At 39.3% G+C, this 19893-nt stretch overlaps 1 long non-coding RNA gene across 1 annotated transcript; it reads left to right on the top strand.

The window, feature by feature from the left end:
• Positions 1-305: 305 nt before the first annotated feature.
• Positions 306-10285, top strand: LOC136879030 (uncharacterized). Its single transcript, XR_010860883.2, has 2 exons — positions 306-1726; positions 10141-10285. It is a non-coding gene; the product is annotated as an uncharacterized lncRNA (long non-coding RNA).
• The last annotated feature ends 9608 nt before the right edge of the window (positions 10286-19893 follow it).

Genomic DNA, 19893 nt, shown 5'->3' with positions numbered 1-19893 from the left:
TAGTTATTCTGCAACACTTTGGGTCAGCAAAAATATGATTTGTCTATATACCTTAATGATTAAACCTGAACATAAATAAAATACAACTTATATAACCCATAGGCAAAAGTAAATAAATAAATAAATAATAAATAAATACATTGAACAGGAAATATCAAGTGAAATACAATTAGATCCAGAATAATTTGGGAGTTTAAACGGTAAACCATTCAGTATTTAAATAATAATAATAATAATAATAATAATAATAATAATAATAATAATAATAATAATAATAATAATAATAATAATAATAATAATAATAATAATAATAATAATAATAATAATAATAATAATAATAATAATAATAATAATAATAATAATAATAATAATAATAATAATCGTATGGCCTCAGCTACCGTGTGGAGACATTTTAATTTAATGCCATCTGGCGGTCTGCTTATCAATTTTGATGTTTACTCTAGGCCTACTAGATGGCACAGAGTAAACCGAAACCTCTTGGGCGTTTGTGGCTGAGATTTAATTATTTTTGTCGGGTAGCACCAAATGTGCCTCCAGAGATCTTTTACATGCCAACATCGTACGAAATGGAGTGTTGAATGGACATTTTTCTGCCCTTCAAAAATCAGACTACCTCTGACGACTTTGAACTCACCATCTTGGGATCTGGAGGCCGACACTCCATCACTGATCCACAGAGGCAGCTTATTTAAGAATACAATATATATACACACAATCAAAATTAATCTAAATATTCAGTTAATGCTAGGCAGTGTTGGCTTTGTTAAACAGAATATTTGGAGTCCCCTTGAAAAAATACGACCTTGGAGAATAGTTTTCTTCATTGTTTGTATGTCTTTTAAAATTAAAAAGTATACCATTACATCACAGTTACCTTTGATATATAAATATGAGAGGAGATAAATGTTTCTTTTAACAATCCAATACCTTTAGAGTGAAACCTCATGAAGTTTAACACTACCATATGTTTACTTGTTCTAATGTAATTTGTCATACTATTGTAAATGTTGGTCTCCATTCAAACACTGAATTGGCAATTTCTTTGTGTATAAGACACTAAATTGGCAATTACTCTGTGTATAAGCTCAATTTCATTTAATGTATAAAAGCATAGTGAATACTTTATTTGGCATTTAACATCAGATGCAATAGCCTTCATCAACATTATACACTCTTGTGTATCAATACACTTGTTGCATTCTGGAGGGAAACAGTTGCATACGATTATCTGTCCCCCACACCTGAGATGTCTGTTGTAAATTCTTGTACATTATCTCCTCTCTTAAGCTGTTCATAAATTATATTTATGGAATTGTATATAATATCACTATGTAGATCGATATTATCAGTGAAGGAAATAATATTGTAAATATCTTTGTTACTTCTGTGAAAATACCTGTGCTGTGGGTAGTGTTGTGTTTGAATGTGAATGACTAACTACTACTCGCATTGTTAAATGTTACTACCAGTAGCAGCCATGAGCGAGGATTAAAGTGATTTTGAGAACACAGAGCTTCAAACCAATAAACGTGGATGTCTTCACTTTATGATGGACTGGCTAAAAACCACGGCTGTGGGGAGCTAATCCGGATGACAGGATTTCACAACTTGGGCTCTTGTGCATTCAGCCTGACGAGTGGAGTCTAAAGAAGAGAGACGTTTATGGGCTCTGAAGCTACGAGGCTGCATGGATAATACAACAAAGGTATTCACCTTATGTTAGCTTCGTAGCTTTTGGTTTATAAATTATTTTAGTCTAATAAAATGTTGATTAGTTCTACGAAGGGAGTTCAGTATATAATGCAACTTTTTTTTTCTTTCTAAAAGCAGGTTAGTTTTATTGAGGATTCAAACACACCATGTTATTCCCCAATCCTTTTGCTACAATACCATACCCTATTTTTCAGCTTAATTAGAGAAGAAGTAGGAATAGACAATTCTCTCCTAAATAAGATTCAGATATCAAGACTGAAGTGGTTTGGTCACATGAAGAGGATGCCAGTAAACAGAACTGCAAGGAAGGAATTTGACAGAAAGGTAGAAGGAAGACGACCCGTGGGAAGGCCACGAAGGAAATGGATAGATTTAGTTAAGAGCGATGTAATGCTGAGAGGTCATGATTGGGACAAGTTGGTGGAGGAAGAATGGTACAAGGACAGGATGAGATGGAGGAGGCTCATATACCACACCCGGGAAACTGGAGATGGTTTAGGATGATGATGATGATGATGATTTTTCAGCTTAATCTCAATTCAATGCTACGGCCTTGCGCTACCATAATATGAGGGCCTGTATGCCTGCATGACACCACTTGACTGGTCGATGTCGGAGCCAACGTAGCGCTGCGTCGATAACTTTACCATCATCCAGGCAGTGCTTCCCATGGAATGCATACTTCATTGGGCCAAACAGTCCACTTAAGTTTTGTGAGCTCCTGTTGGTGATGCGATGATGAAACACACTTCGCCCAACAACTCACCATGCTTTTGTCCACTGCCAGGTCTCTGTAGACATTCTGCAAGTGCCTATAAATATGTGTGATGCCCTAGTTTTCTGCCAAAAGAAACTCACTAACTGCTCTGTTTGGTACGCACTTTCATTACAGATGCCATTTTGAAGGCTAGTTATAGTGCTGCCCCCCTATCAAAAATTAATGAAACACTATGAGATGAAGCGGAAATATTCAAAGATGCCAAGCAAAATTTAAATTTTTTAGAAGCAAAATTGCTTGAGAAATGTTGCATTATATACTGAAAGCCCCTCATGTTTTGTACAGGGCTTTTTTTAGGAGGAGTGGAGTTTAAACTAAAGTCATTTTCTTTGCATGTGAGAGTGGACTTGTCAAAAAATGTAAATTTCAGTTGTATAGTTACATGGGGAACTCTGATATATATTTGTATGCCCTACCGAGTGTGTTAAGTGGGGCTAAAAATTCCATTGTTCTGTCATTTAAAACAGCAGTCACCACCACTACTACGAGCTATAACAGGCAAATAAGAGTTCACAATGAGACCTTTTGCTCAAAACAATTCTCCACCATTACATTTATGTTTAGGGATGGTAAAAGTGAGCACATAATATCTCGAGAATTCAATGTCTTGGTGGGGAGACATGTCTTGTGAGCCTCTTGAAAAGACTAGACACACTTCTTAAGCCATGTGGTACACTGCAACATGATAACATGCTGTTGCGTCTCAAGTCAGCTGCACAAGTCAGGAGCTGAATTGGTCTTCCAACCACATCAAATGAGTGAATACAGTAGAAGTCCGATAGTCCGGCACGTTCGGGACCGGCCCGGTGCCGGATTACCGAAAATGCCGGACTATCGGGTGGTACCTCTTACTACAATATAGGTTAAAGCGTACAGCGAAAACAGCTGTAGCACGGCATTTTGCAGTAAAATGTTGATCAGCAGAATAATTAGTTTAATAACACACTCCTCTTTTCAAATGTGTTTCTTATTGCCATTCCATAATAATGCCGGAGGTCATCGATGTTTTTATTTGTAAGTCTTCCTTTAACATCTAGAGTCTTTCCATCTACAATTTCTCTTTACCTTCCGTCCGCTTCAATTTTTGAAGGCATGTTCCCATCCGTTTTTGAACGTGGCCCATACATTCAATTTTTTTAAACTGTTTTTTTATAATATGGTTGGCTTTCTAGTTCTCAGTATAGCGCACAGCCTTCTAGGCTGAATATTTCCAGAGATACTGTAGAGTCAATGCATAACAAATGGATTGTATCAGATGCATTTGCACTATCAACTTTGAAATAATAAAAAATACACTTTGATTGATTTCGACAAATAATGCATCAAATAACATTTTAAAAAATCCTGGAATGGTGCCGGACCATCGGGCGTACCGGACTGTTGGATGCCGGACTAATGGAATTCTACTGTAGTATAGATGTGTGTGGAAGCGAGAAGATACTTACCGGAGTGAATCCTTGAGGCAGACAGCAGAATCTCTCATTTCATCTGATCCTTTGAGTTATGATGGATGGGAAAGATCTACATCCTTCTGTTTATATTTTATTTAATGCAATATTTTTAGCACACATTAATGACTACCAAGACAAAGTTGTGGGCCTGGTAGTATTCTGCAGAAGACCCAGAAAATAAAGTGTAATGTATATTTGAAACTGGTGGATTAGTTCCGAATGCAAAATACATCGGGCATAAAGGCAAGTCAAACAGCATTGCAGACTGCATTTGTAGCTTAGACTAGAGTCTATTCTTCTTCATTCAGTCTTTTCTTTGCAAATAAGTAGTATAATTTTAAGTTTAAAAAATGTTTATTATAACAAATTTGGGAACAGGCTTTTATGTCCATAAAAGATTAGACAATGTAATTGAATTCAAATCCCACTCAGAACGGATATCTCTTTTAACAATGAACTGCAAAAATAAAAAATATACTTTTATTAACAGTCATGCACTAATAAATGAAGACAACAAAAAGAACCCAAATAATGTAGAGGAATTCTGGACACTCCTGGATGATGAATTATTATCTAAAATTCCAAAATCAAATGTGGTGATATTACTTGGGGCTTTCAATGCCCAAGTAGGAAGAGAGAGAATTTATAGACCAGTAGTGGGAGAATATGCCACACACCAAAGAACAACCATCAATGGAATGAGATTAATTACTATCTGTAAAAATTTTCAGCTGAAGATAATGTCAACTTTCTTCAAGAAATTGCCAAGGAAAGCTAAAACATGGACTTCTCCAAATCCATTACTAGGTGAATTTCAACTGGATCATGTAGCTATATCCATAAGAAATATGAAAGAAATTATGAATGTCAAGGTAGTAAGAAGCAGAGAATTTGATTCCGATCACTACTTGTCTAAAATCAAACTAAAATTCTTACCACCGGGCGAGTTGGCCATGCGCGTAGAGGCGCGCGGCTGTGAGCTTGCATCCGGGAGATAGTAGGTTCGAATCCCACTATCGGCAGCCCTGAAGATGGTTTTCCATGGTTTCCCATTTTCACACCAGGCAAATGTTGGGGCTGTACCTTAATTTTCCTTCCAACTCCTAGGCCTTTCCTATCCCATCGTCGCTATAAGACCTATCTGTGTCGGTGCGACGTAAAGCCCCTAGCAAAAAAAAAAAAAAAAAAAAAAAAAAAAAAAAAAATTCTTACCCAACAGAAATCACAGAAGAGTAAACAAACATAACACAAATAGACTTCAAATTACACAAGAAATATTGGAAACATTTCAGGAAGAAATAAAAGTATCTCATCATGGGAAGTGGCAAGAAATAACCAATGCAGCCCAGAAAACATTCGGGCTAGTCAAACGTAAAAAGAAACCTTGGTGGAATCAAACATGTGAAGATGCATTACAAGAGAGAATAAAACAATGGAAAAAGTTTAAATCCTCTGGAAAGACTGAGCACTATGACCAATTCAAACAGCAAAGGAAGGAGTTGGCTGTTGAGAGAGCTCTTGCATTATTGTAGTGATAAAGTGGTTAAAACCTATTGAAATAGCTTAATTTTGTGTGTTTGTGATTCATTTAGTGCTATTTATTGGGAGTAGTGATATTTATTTAAATTTTATAACAATTATAATTCAGTAAATTACATTTTCTAGGTTAAGTAGGCAAGCTAGGTGTACCTTGTTTCGAATTTAGGTTTAGAAAATACTTTCGGTAATAATATTAACTTTAAAATGATTTGTAAATATCTGTAGGATTACAAGTTATAAATCTCATTTTACAACTGTGTTGGATTTCAGAGTACTAAATTATTATATTTAAAAAACCACGTTTCCAATACAAAAAATCCTTATATTTAGGATGAAACCATTTAATTACAAATTGGACATGTTTTGCTCAATCTTAGTGAGCATCATCAGCCGTAGATAACATAAATCATTGGTGGGTCAGGGCCCTGATCCTGGTGTATATCACAAAAGAATGTCTAATATATATTGATAAAAATATATGAATTTAACACTTTAAAAGTAATCAGTAAGATTATATGTGTCTATTAAAACAAAAATTGATCATTAAAATTGCTTAAATGTAAAATGGGATGGATGACTTAAAATGTTCGTACATATATACATTCGTACAACACACACCATCAGTTACCATCAAACCTCAATAACAACCAAGGGACCAATTCACACACGAGATACACCCAATTTAAAATTTCACCTACTAGATCAATAATTCTCCATTAGGAGACCAATGTCAACACATTACTGCACAAAATAACGTCTGAAACACAACGTGAGGAATCCCATAAAGGCTAATTTACGCCGATCTAGACGATGTTTTATCATCAGTGAACTTCGTTTTTCAACCATCATATGTGTTTCCAGCATTTCTCATCATGATTATTCTTAAAAAACAGCAACATAGTTTATAATAAGAGCTCACCCTGATATGAAAAACTGTTTTTATCATAAACAGTCTAATGCAATCAAGCGTAGACATAATGGACAACGATTTTTTAGAACATGTAATCACTACATACTATCTTAACATTTTAAGTCATCCATCCCATTTTACATTTTAAGCAATTTTAATGATCAATTTTTGTTTTAATAGACACATATAATCTCATTGATTATTTTTAAAGTATTAAATTCATATATTTTTATCAAAGTATATTAGACATTCTTTTGTGATATACACCAGGATCAGGGCCCTGACCCACCAATGATTTATATTATCTATGGCTGATGATGCTCACTAAGATTGAGCGAAACATGTCCAATTTGCAATTAAATGGTTTCATCCTAAATATAAGGATTTTTTGTATTGGAAAGGTGGTTTTTTAAATATAATAATTTAGTACTATTAATATCTGTAGGTTCGTTGGTATAATATTAATACTTACAAAGGCAGATTATCATAAGGAATAGTACCGTAACTTCTGCCACAACTGTTCCGGTATTTCGCATAGATATCCGTTCAAACTATCGCAAAGGTTATAATTTACCAAATTAAAAAACACGATACGCCTGTAAACTTCGATTTAAAAAGAAGTTAAAGAGATTACACGGACATTTCACTGGATAATTACGGTACTTAACAGTTTTTGGATTGTTGACGATTGTTGATACTGTACATTCTGACGAGATCAAAGAGTATGGGCTACACGCATATGGTAGTTGTGTAAACAAGTACAAAATCAGTGGATTACTTTATTCTGATAATGTGTAGCCTAAGATCCCGGCATACTTTGTACTGCACTTTGCACCTTCGTTCATACATCGATTAAAAGTTAATAATTAAATTCCTATAGGGCCTATCGTAATAATATTGCAATCCAAGCCCCCAGCGTAGTTTTGACACAAATTAATGTAGACAACCTTTTACTTTTCGGCATTTAAGGACACTTATATTCTCCGTCCCGCATAGTAGGGAAATCATCCACCAACAACACGTCACGCCTCATGATTTTTGCGGCTGGGTGGCCCTCTACTCATCGCTGACTCAGCCGGCCCAAGGACAAACAAATAGGCAGATGCCTAGTTGGCTGTCGCCTTCCTGCTCCATTATGTACACCTGTCTCATTAAGGGCGTTGACACTACCTTTTCGGACCACTTCATCTGTGTTGAACTTGACAGATCCTGCGTCCCGGTCTGGGAAGTTCTTCGGCTCCAAGATAGATCTTCTGGTCAAACTTCACCGGACGTCCTGGCCTTCTTCCAAGAACAAGATTACGCGGCGGCCCTCATAACCAGTGGCGCCCTAATCTCCGGTCGACTGCATGAAGTGGTGCCTACTCCCGAGAGTCTCTTACATCAACTGCGCTTTCTTCCCGACTGCCCTCTTACTGTTCAACACCGTTCATCTCGCATACCACAGCAGTCCCTACTGCCCCCCACTTCGCTTTCGTCCACCGTAACCACCACCACCACTACTACTACTACCTTCACCACTTCTGCCCATATTCCCTTCTCTACTTCAGTCGTTACTACCACTACCAGCCACCCGTCTCTTATCACGTCAACATCCACCACCTCCCTACCCACCACACTAAGCAGTCCCCAGCAAACCCCTGCATTTGCGTGGATAACACCTCTGCAGCTCAACCAACCTCCCACGGACAAGATACCGCTGACACAGCCTATCAGCAACATCCATCTCCGAGTTGCGTCATCCGTGGTATCGACCCTACAATCACCGAACAGGATATACTGCAGGAACTCCAACTGGCAGGTGTCCCAGCTTGTCACAAGTTCTGCATATTCAACACTCACGGCCCAACATTCATGATCCGCCTTCAACTCTCATCTGACGCCGACGTCGACCAGCTGATCACCACCGGCGTTTGTCTCCGCAGAAGAACTTACCAAGTGGAGCAATCACGCTCCCCTCCTCGATTGGTCGCTCCTCTTCCACCACCCCTTCACATCAATCAATCAATCAATCAATCAATCAATCAATCAATCAATCAATCAATCAATCAATCAATCAATCAATCAATCAATCAATCAATCAATCAATCAATCAATCGGTCGGTCAGTCGGTCAATTTTGCAAAATATGAGGTGGTCACTCGAATTAGCAAGGCAACTCAATTTTACCACCAGGTAAGACTACTCCTGCAAGATAAACAAGCACTATTGAAAGCTAAGATGATATTATATAAATCATATTGTACACCCATCCGTACATATAGCTTGGAAACTACCACGTTAGCGACACAAGACAACTCAAAATTCCAAGCTGCAGAAATGAAGGTCCTAAGCACCATGATACGGAAGACCAGGAAAGACACGTTCAGGAATGAAAAAGTCCAAAAGAAGGTGGGAATAGAAGACTCCCTACTACAGAAGATCCAGAAAGTAAGACTGAAGTGGTTTGGCCCTGTAAGAAGGATAAGTGCAAGCAGGACTGCAAGAAGGGAATATGGAAGAGAAGTATAAGGAAAAAGACAAGTGGATAGACCCAAATGGACCGATCTGGTGAAGAAAGGTGTTGAGGAGAGAGGACAAGAGAAAATTACGAGACAACAGTGGTTCATGGACAGAAAGATGGAGGGGCATCATACACTACACCTGAACAATTAGAGATGGTCAATGATGATGATGATGAATTAATATTATTGACTTTACATCCCACTAACTACTTTTACAGTTTTCAGGGATGCTGAGGTGCTGAAATTTAGTCCCACAGGATTTCTTTTACGTGCCAGTAAATCTACTGATACAAGGCTGACGTCTACCGGACTGAGTGAGGATCGAACCTGCCAACTTGGGGTTGTTCTTTGGACATGTATTACGGAGAGAAAATAGCCTTGAAAAACCAGCTGTTCAAGGAAAAGTAAACTGTATCTGGCTGCTTGGAAGAGCTTCCATAAGATGGATAGAGCATATCAAAGATGCAACTTGTGCACCTCTTTGAGCGACAATACGGAAAGCAGAAGACCGTGGATAATGGCAACTGCTGGTGGACACCGAGCATGAGATCACGATACTCAGACATGAGTTATGCGACTAAGAAGATTATAACAAACAAGAGAAAGCATAACTGAATGCAATAACAAAATTTCTCATCTTATTTAATTGCAGGTAAAATTTTGTCTGTTTTTGAGGAGTTCCTAAAGTGCGGTTTTCAGTTAATTTCTTTTTGTAAATAAAAGGTTATGTTGCTATTTACAAAAAGATAAAATATATGGTACTATGAAGGCAATAAATTCTAAACATATTCTGTATGCGTTATGACAGATTAACTGAAAACTTGATCCTTTAAAACAACTCAAATTCAGCGTTTCAAGGGAGAGAAATGTTTACAGCACGTTGTGATACGTGCACACACACACAGAGCACACCACTATTAACTTCTGACTTGAGAGGGGGTTATGAGTTGACATTTTAGCTGCTGCCATCCAGACTCTCAAGCGAGAAGAATTTCCATCCCTATCTATGTCCGTTATGTACTAGCTCCTAACTACACTTCATTCATATGTTTGTCTCTATAATATGGTAAACCAATTTCTAGTATCCTATTGGGCTTACTGTTGATATACAAAGGATCTATAGATTACCACACTTATTTTTGAGGTTGCTGGAGTGACCCTAGCTCATGGTGAATTTAATCTCCCTCAGTGTAATGGTTAATTGAATTTATCTTTTTATTTTCAGCTACTGGTGTAGCACTGTGCCTGCACTCTTGCAGCAGTACCACAGCAGATCATCTCTCACATGAAGAATGAAGTAATGCTGTTGGAGATTATGTAAACTGTGGCTTTATAAACCACTGGGAACCCAATAAAAGTATTACATTTTATGAACGTGTGTTCTTCCTTAATCCATAAAATTCCTCTTCGAACAATAAGTATATAACATAAATGAAAACACTGTATTCTGGTGAGGAAGTGTGGAAGAGGAAATATGAGAAAAAACATAGCACATAGCATGCAATAGACTTGCTAAAATCAAGTTCAACATTTTGTTCTGTTGACCTGGCTTCCTCCACAGCAGGAGAATTTACACCGATGAGCAACTGAATAAGATATAACTGCTGCCATTAATGCTTTCACGGCCCGTACTTATAGACATGATACTGTATAGGCTTTTGGGCTTATGCCATGTCAAGAAAATAAGGTGAAATTCTTAACATTTCACAAAAAACTCTTCTCTGCGTCCTAAGAAGAAAACTTGACTGACCACGAGAAAGGCTTCTTAAACAATGACACTTTGAAATTTGGACATTATAATAGAAGTAGGAATGGTACGTTCATTCGCCACCAGATGGCTCCCCGGACGTGGCACAACGCTAGCGTTCGAAGCGGATGCTGACCGAACCATCACAATCAGACTAAGCAGTTCACATAACGTGTTTGCATAACATATGACATAGACAGGTGTATGTTATAGACACAAGCCTGGAATGAAACATCTGGCGATGAGGAACGTATGAATTTGGAAAACACCAAGACGAAATAACAATAGTGAAGGGGACAGAGAAGGGAACTACCTAGTAAATTCTTAATGGCTGGAAACCAGGTATTATTTAATTGATAGCCGGTGTCCCTGTTGAAATTGTTAGGATTTCTATGTATTTCGACAGCTTCCCATATAATCCTGGACCTGTAGTGTCTAGTGTGGGTAAGAGCTTGAGCATCTTGGAACATGACATCATGATCCGACAATAGAGCGTGCTCAGCTATTGCTGATTTGTCTGGTTGGTTGAGACAAATATTATGTTCATGTTCTTTGATACAGGTACCAATGGACCGGCATGTTTGACCTATGTATACCTTACCGCACGTACAGGGAATTTCATATACCCCAGGATGTAAAAGGGGGTACAATTTGTCCTTGGTTTTACTCAGACTGTGAGCAATTTTAGTGGCGGTGTTAAACATGGTTTTTATATTGTGTTTGCGGACGACCTTGGCAATTCGATCTGTGGTGTTGTGAATGTAAGGCAAGTAGGCAGTTCCCTTCACTTCTTCCTTCTGTAAGCTTTGCTTGGTCGTTTCTCTGGGATGTAGGGCTCTATGAATCTGCAAATCACTGTAACCATTACCCCTGAACGCGACTTTGAGCATGTCCATCTCCACCTGGATATGTGATGGCTCACAAATTTGTCTCACCCTCTTGGCGAGTGTCATGAGAATGCCTTGTTTTTGTGCTGGATGGTGGTGAGAATCTGCATGAAGATAGCGATTTGTGTGGGTAGGCTTACGATAGACGGTATGTCCTAAGAAACCATCCGGTTTCTTGCTTACTAGAACATCCAAGAAAGGAAGGTATCCATCCGACTCCATCACCATAGTGAATTTTATTGACAGATGTTGCTGATTTAGATGGTTTATAAATAGATGAAGTTTCTCAGGACCTTCTGTCCAGACCACAAATGCATCATCAACATACCCCCACCATGTCATAAGCTTGACGGGCGCTGAACCAATAGCCTCTTCCTCAAAATGTTTCATAAAGAAATTAGCCACTATGGGTGACAGTGGACTTCCCATAGCCACTCCCTCCGTCTGTTCGTAAAAATTCCCACCCCCACAAGAAATAGCTGTACGTCATGCAGTGGTAAAATAGCTTAGTAATTTCCTCAGGGAACAGGTGTGCAATGAGAGACATGACCGAGTCAATCGGCACTTCAGTAAACAAGGACTCCACATCGAAACTCACCAAAAGTGCATTAGGTACGTTCGTACGTTCCTCGTCACCAGATGTTTCATTCCAGGTTTGTGTCTATCTCATATGTTACACAAACACATGTGAAATGCCTAGTCTGATTGTGATGGTTCAGTCAGCTTCCACTTCGAACGCTAGCATTGTGCCATGTCCTGGGGGCCATCTGGTGACGAATGAACATACCACTTCCACTTCTATAATAACGTACAAATTTCAAAGTGTCATTGTTTAAGAAGCCTTTCTCGTGGTCAGTCGAGTTTTCTTCTTAGGATGCAGAGCACAGTTTTCTGCGAAATGTTAAGAACTTCACCTTATTTTCTTGACACGGCATAAGCCCAAAAGCCTATACAGTATCATGTCTATAAGATATAACTGCTGTTTTGGAAAAATGGCGAGGTGGTTGGCCTGGCGAATGTAATATTTTGGTGTGGTACATGACTGCAATGTTGTCAAACCTCGTACTGGCCATGTAACAGGCGAGCACAGGATGGGTAAAACACAAGATTTTGGTGCATCTGACCGCAGTCAGATTGTCTGTGCCATACGTAAGGGCTATTACATTTCCAAAGTCATGTAGGCAATGGGCTGTCCATGGGCCACCATGTCCAGAGTATAACATGAGAGTGTGGATTCGGGTAAAACCACCATCGTAAGGATTGGCGTTCAAAACGTGTTGTTGACAGGGGTCTCCCTGAATTATCACAGTGCAAGAGATTACTCGGGCTTTACAGTCTTCGAGGAGGTTCACCAGTCTCTATATTACAGTCAGCACCCGTTGAATTGACATGATAGCCTTCAAGGACCACCGAAAGGACTTAGATCCAACAATCAGATTTGAGACATCTGAAACACACCCTAATGAGATACATGAGAAAATAAAAACATATGAACCAACCATCCCATTCTATCAGCAAGAATACCAGTTGGATGATATCGAAGTCATAGGATTAATGGTTGGCGCTACAGGAACCATTCCTCTCTTTTTTGTGCAGTTCTCCAAATCATTTAAGCTCAATCAGGCATTAATACAAGAAACTGCAGTGACCGCCTTGAAATATTCTGTCCAAATCCTGAAGAAACATATCTCCCAAACTTTTTAATGCAACAACATACAGTATTTCAGATGTGCTAACCAACTCACAATTACTTTTAATACCCATATTGTCTTTTTGTAGGCGTTTCCGAAAACTGTAAAAGAGTAGTTAGTGGGACGTAAAGCCAATAACATTATTATTATTATTATTATTATTATTTCTTTTTTTTTTTGCTTTACGTCGCACCGACACAGATATGTCTTACGGCGACGATGAGATAGGAAAGGCAATGGAATTGGAAGGAAGCGGTCGTGGCCTTAATTAATGTACAGCCCCGGCATTTGCCTGGTGTGAAAATGGGAAAACACGGAAAACCATCTTCAGGGCTGCCGACAGTGGGGCTCAAACCCACTGTCTCCCGATTACTGGATACTGGCCGCACTTAAGCGACTGCAGCTATCGAGCTCGGTATTATGTCTTTTTGTATACTTTGTCCTTAGGGGCAATCTCCAGCTGGGGAAAGTCGAAATAAATAAATAAATAAACAATGCTGGATAACAACAAAGCAGGAACAGCCACACCATCCAGTACCAGTGCCTCACAACGAGGTACAGAAGCCACCATCTCATTTGAGTACTAGTGCTTACTACACATCACAGGGCACAAAGAATGACATTGACACAGCAACACAATCACTGAACTCTCTCAGCATAGAGAAAGATCTGGACAAATGAGTCATGGTGATGATAATGCTTGTGTTTTAAAGGGGGCTAACATTTAGGTCATCGGCCCCTAATGGTACGAAATGAGATAAAATGAAATGACAAATTAAAAGCCCTAAAACATCCACTGACCACAATTCAAAACATGAGGTTGAAGAATGAATGGATGGATGGATATGAATTTAAAACAATCAGTGGAACCAACCCACAGTGCCTCACATGCACAGAAGCTGGCATAGAACAATAGTATTACTGACCAAATAGAGCAAATACTGAATCTCTGATACGTGTAGTTGAAAAGGGTCCAAAATGGAAGTCAACAGCCCCTCACAATGGTACTTATCGCTAGGAAAGTAGAAGCATGGTATTTGTCATATTGCGGTACTAATCAAGAGTAGCATAGACTCGCGGTATTCCACACATTGTGGTACTACTCATAGGTAATGAAATTTGCACATATATTACAGACCTATGCTGTTTCCCATATTGCAGCATCATTTACAGGCAGTGCAAACCTAGGGTGTTCATCATATAAGGGTACCAACCACAGGGACTCGTACTATCCCATGGTGTTCTTCATATAGTGGGTACTAACCATAGGCAAGCCAGAAACATGGGTTCCTCATCCCATGGTGTCCCTCATATAGTGCTACTAATCACAGGTACTGTAAAAGCCGTCGCACACTCGTTTGCTACTAATCACAAACCTATTTGATACGGTACCAAACATGGTACTAGGCACAAGTAAAAGCGACCCATGATGTTCCCTGCATGGTGGTACTAATCACAAGTAGTTTCATGGTTCCAGTTTGATCATCCCTGGTCATTCCTTTCAGTCGCCTTTTACAACAGGCAGGGGATACCATGGGTGAATTCGTCTGTGTCCCCCACCTACAGGGGGTTGTGTACTTGGTCCATGAGAGGTATTTTGTTTCCCTCAAGTCCACCGGCAAGCCGGTTAGGACCCCCCTATCCGCCACCTGGGAGTATCACCTCTCCCCCTTCTACACCAGCGTAGTAGGTTCATGGAATGTGTCATGGTAACAGACGCTGATGGCTCAGCACTAATGCATCACCAAGCAAAGATTCTTGTCAGCAGGGTACAGTTCAGGATGGAGATGGCTGTTATCATTGTATGAGGACTGTTCACATGGGATGAAATGGGACCCCTGATGTATCTGGCAATGTCCCTCATTGAAGTATGATAGAGTAACCTGCCGTCAGATCATGTCCACCTCCAGCACACTATAGGAGACCTGTACATACAGTAAAACAATGCTCCAAACAGTCGTTCCTGAACTGTGGTCGATAGGTTCAATGAACACTCCATGACATGAGGATGCTTGCCTGGCCCCTAAAGTCACCTGACCTCAGTCCTATTAAACACATCTAGGATGTTGTCAAGAGAGATGCATGTGCCATTGATTCTGCTCTGAACAATCTCTGGGATTACAGGAGGCTGTGCAGTGGTCATGGAACATCATGACTTCCCAGCCTTCTGGTACCTTGTGGAGTACCTTGTGAAATTTATCACATGTAAGTGCCTGTCACAGTGCACTGCCAATGGAATAACAACCCCACAAATCTGAAGAGAAACAGTGATAGAAGGAAAGAATTTAAAAGGAAAGATTTAATCACTTTGCAGATCAGCAACAGCCCAAAGAAACTGAACACCATGCTTGAGCAACTCTGCGAAGAGTCGATGAGTGGATCCGAACACGAACCTAAAGAAAATGAAGATCCAAGTCTGGAAGTTGTTTGAATAGAAGTGGACAGCCAAGCCCTTGGAAGTAGTCGAGCACGGTGTTTATCTTGGCCACATCATCAGACTCCTTAAAAATGAACCAGACAGTGGAGATGAGGCAAATCGCCCTGACAGGGGTGCTTTCGAGCTGGATTCCTCCTCAAGAACCCAACCGTGCTGGAACCAAAATACCAAACCCCATGGCGCAACCAACCCTGAAGGGCCATGGCCTACAAAGTGACCGCTGCTCAGCCTGAAGGCCTGCAGATTATGAGGTGTCGTATTGTCAGCACGACGAATCCTCTTGGCTGTTATTCTTGGCTCTCTAGACCGGGGCCCCCATTTCACTGTCGGATGGCTCCTCTATTGTAACCACGTTGGCGGATTGGACCTTGTACCAGTCTTCAGATCCAGGTAAAAATCACGGACCTGGCCGGGAATTGATCCCGTAGCCTCCAGGTAAGAGGCAGGCATGCTACCTCAGCACCGCGGGGCTGAACATCCTCAAATGGAAAACATATAAGTTGTGTGTGTTGCCGGTCGTCACATGTAGTCTTGAGACAGCAACACTAGCATAGTGCAGTGCAGTGATCTGCACCATAAGGGAAAGGGGTTAGAAGTTTGTGGATAACAGAATAATTTCCATATAAACATCCAACCACAGTGTTACAACTAACAAAACATTCATTGTAAATGTAGAGTCCTAGCTAAGGTAGCACTATTTTCACTTCTTAGCATTGGTCATTCTTTCCACCTATAAACTAGTTTGGGCAGTATATGTATTAAAAAAGGCATGACATACACATCAAATTTGTGGAATGGTCCTATTATCTAGGTGGTGAAGATAGCATTTAGTCCTTATTTCCTGTGCAAGTCTGCCTTGGTTCTCATTGTTGACATATTGTAAAATGTAAAGCAATATCGACCTTACAGACTATCCTTGTTAAATTTCTTATAATCTTCCTGAATTATAAGGGGCTGGTGGACCATCCGGTATATAAATACAGGACAGCAGCAACTTGATGTACTGATGTATTCACAAAGATGCACACAAAATGATGTCAATTGTGTACACTATTTATTTACAAATTGTATTTACATCTTCCACATGCACGCACTAATGAACTAATCATCTTGATAAATAAAACACTACTACGAAGAATAAGGAGAGACTGCAACAGTTGCATGTCAACTACCAACCCAACAAAACCAATTCACATACTTGAATTCAAACACTTGGCTAACACGACTTCAACACAAGTCTTATCAAAACAACTCCGCTCTCTACCATCATGACAGCCCCTTTATATATGTTACCTGGCCAGGCTTCTTGTAGAATACGACACAACATATTTTCTCATAAATTCGAAAGTATCCAATAGCCTAGTTACAATGTAAAGAATTTTCTATAACAATCTAGTGCCAAAGATACATTATTCTGGATATTACAGTGTGTTGCATAATGTACATTGGATTATACATCATTTATACAGGTAATAGTAAGTTATATACTATTAATTACACATTCTTACATTAAATAAACTCATATTAATGTATATACAGCAGATGTTTCATGACATAACCTCACAAATAATACAATGATGATTATACCAAATACAATTAAATTGAAATAACAAATAACACGTAGTTCAACCTATTCAGTACAAGTAAATAAGAAATATAGTGTTACATTCTTATTTAATTATAAGCCGAAGCAGTACCGGTTTTGACCCCAATCTGGGTCATCATCAGTCAAATAAAAATACAAAAACAATGCATAGGAAAACAGAACTTAAAGGATGTCTTTTACAAAAACAGTTGAAGAAGCAATATAAGATAATGGGGGTTAGCACTGCACAATTTTTAATCATAAAATCTAGAAGAAGTAGAAGGTCAGTCACTTATATGAAGTAAGGCGCAATGTTCTAAAGAGTAGTACAACACACGCAAAGTTCGGCACTGTGTCTCAAAATGTTTATGAGAAGAAGTATATTATTATTATTATTATTATTATTATTATTATTATTATTATTATTATTATTATTATTATTATTATGTTATTTGCTTTACGTCCCACTAACTACTTTTATGGTTTTCGGAGACGCCGAGACGCCGGAATTTAGTTCCGCAGGAGTTCTTCAACGTGCCAGTAAATCTACCGACACGAGGCCGACGTATTTGAGCACCTTCAAATACCACTAGACTGAGCCAGGATCGAACGTACCAAGTTGGGGTGATAAGGCCAGCGCCTCAACCGTCTGAGCCACTCAGCCCGGCATTTGGCTTATAAACGTGTCAGATGTTTGTGTTCTCCCCGTTAGGATCGAACCCGCTACCTTGGGCTCAGAAATCCGGCGCTCTACCATCTGAGCCACTCAGTCCAGCACGACTGCTCTATTTTTGCGGTATAATGGAGATAGTCTCTACGGTTATAAGACACAGATTACAGTGTGTATGGAACTTCTTAGAAAGTGGCGCGACCTAGGAGAAAGTCATGATTCTGGCACATGTACGTACGTTCATTATACCAGTCTTCCTCGCATTTTGGCCAAAGACCAACGTTCTGCGCTATATCGACCACTCTGTACTTTCAACTAGACGAGAAATTCCAATACCCTCTGTACCGGGAGGTAAACCTTAACACCGCTCATTCAAAATTACCGCCCTAATAATCTCCTCTATCAACCAAAAGGTGGAACTGATACTATATGAAGTTTGAACTTTAATAAGAAGACGTCACCACTGAAATATTAAGTAATTGTGTTGTAAAGATTCCTAAACTGATTGAATTTCTTCTGGATTTGTTTGCTATACATCAAGAAGTTTGGACATTTTTCCACAGGTGTCACTACCAAAAAAAACTTTGATCATGCACTCTGGTGCAATGTGGAAGAACTTAAGGAAGTCTCATATTCCTAGGTTTTCCATAACTGAATCTATGTTCATTTATTTTTGGGTTGGCAACACTTCTTTTTCTTCCCGCCAGTTTTGAATCTGGCCAATGAAAAATTTCTGTAATTAATTTTCAACCTATCAGAGCCTTCTTGTTCGATTTTGAGTGTAACGTTTGAACTTAACCAATAAAATTGAGAGGGTGTGTACGGATTAGCCCAGAATCCTCTCGAACCTTCCCTGAGGGCATATAAACTGCGGCTTTTCATGTTTCCTTGTCAATTGATCGCCGTATTTATAAGTGTGTGTGTTAAGGCAGGAGGCGGGCGCCTCTTTCTTCGGCCAGCAGAACATCTACAAGGTAATGGCCACATAAAGTCTATCTTTCGTGCTGTATCCGCTAATTAATCCGAGGGGAAGGTCCGAATCTTTAATTATGTAACAATACTTTTCTAAAATGTAACCTTTCTTTCGGCTAATGAAAAAACATAAAATCTTTAATTGTAAATCGGGGATAGAGAGTGAGTTACCCTCTCGAGTTCCCCTTCATCTTGATTTGAGGTATCTGCGATTTAGCAACCTTTTTTTCTGTAATGTATTACAGTTATTTCCATGCGCGCCACCTCAAATAGCTTGGGATTAGCCCCTGTTTCTTCGGCCGAGAGCCCTGTAGGATTTTATATTTCATTATCTGAGAGCACAGTGTACGCCTCCATTCAGTTTGTGTTCGGGCCGTCTATTTAACCTGTTCTTTTTTCGCAAAGCCCCAGTAGGTTGGGTACTAGATACCCCTGTGCAAGATTATTCCCATTTGTAATTTGTGCCTTGTGAGGCTAGATTTTGATGTAATTTTGCCTTGAGCTGGCTGTAAGAAACTGAGAGCCTCTTTGCTCTTTTCAAGGTTTTGTAATGGTAAAGACTGCCTCTGGAAGGCTTGATATTGTATTTAGGGAGCAAATGCTCTTGAATTAGGGGATTTCTGCCCTTGACTAAATTAATTCTCATTTTGAATTGTAAATTTGAGCTGGGAGCTCAGGAATTGTAAAACTAGGGGCTTGAAGCCCAGAATTGTTAAAGTTCTGAATCTTGGATTTTTTCCAAGTCTTGTTGCAAGATCGCTAATTGTACCTGTCATGTTGTTATTTGTTAATTTTTGAAGTTCTAAAGAAATATAACCTTTGCTAATGTTTTAATTCAGTTTTGATGTAGTAATTAGATCCATTAAACACCCGCACCTTCTTTAACCTCTTTCTGCTCCACGGGTAACCCCGTTACACCCTCCAATCTGACACAAAGCTCTTGTTGCTTATTATACCAATTAATGTTTGAAATCACCTGTCGTAGAGAT

The sequence above is a fragment of the Anabrus simplex genome, chromosome 8, assembly GCF_040414725.1.
Source record: "Anabrus simplex isolate iqAnaSimp1 chromosome 8, ASM4041472v1, whole genome shotgun sequence".
NCBI classification, from domain to species: Eukaryota; Metazoa; Arthropoda; class Insecta; order Orthoptera; family Tettigoniidae; genus Anabrus; species Anabrus simplex.
This window is presented reverse-complemented; position numbering and strand designations above follow the sequence as displayed.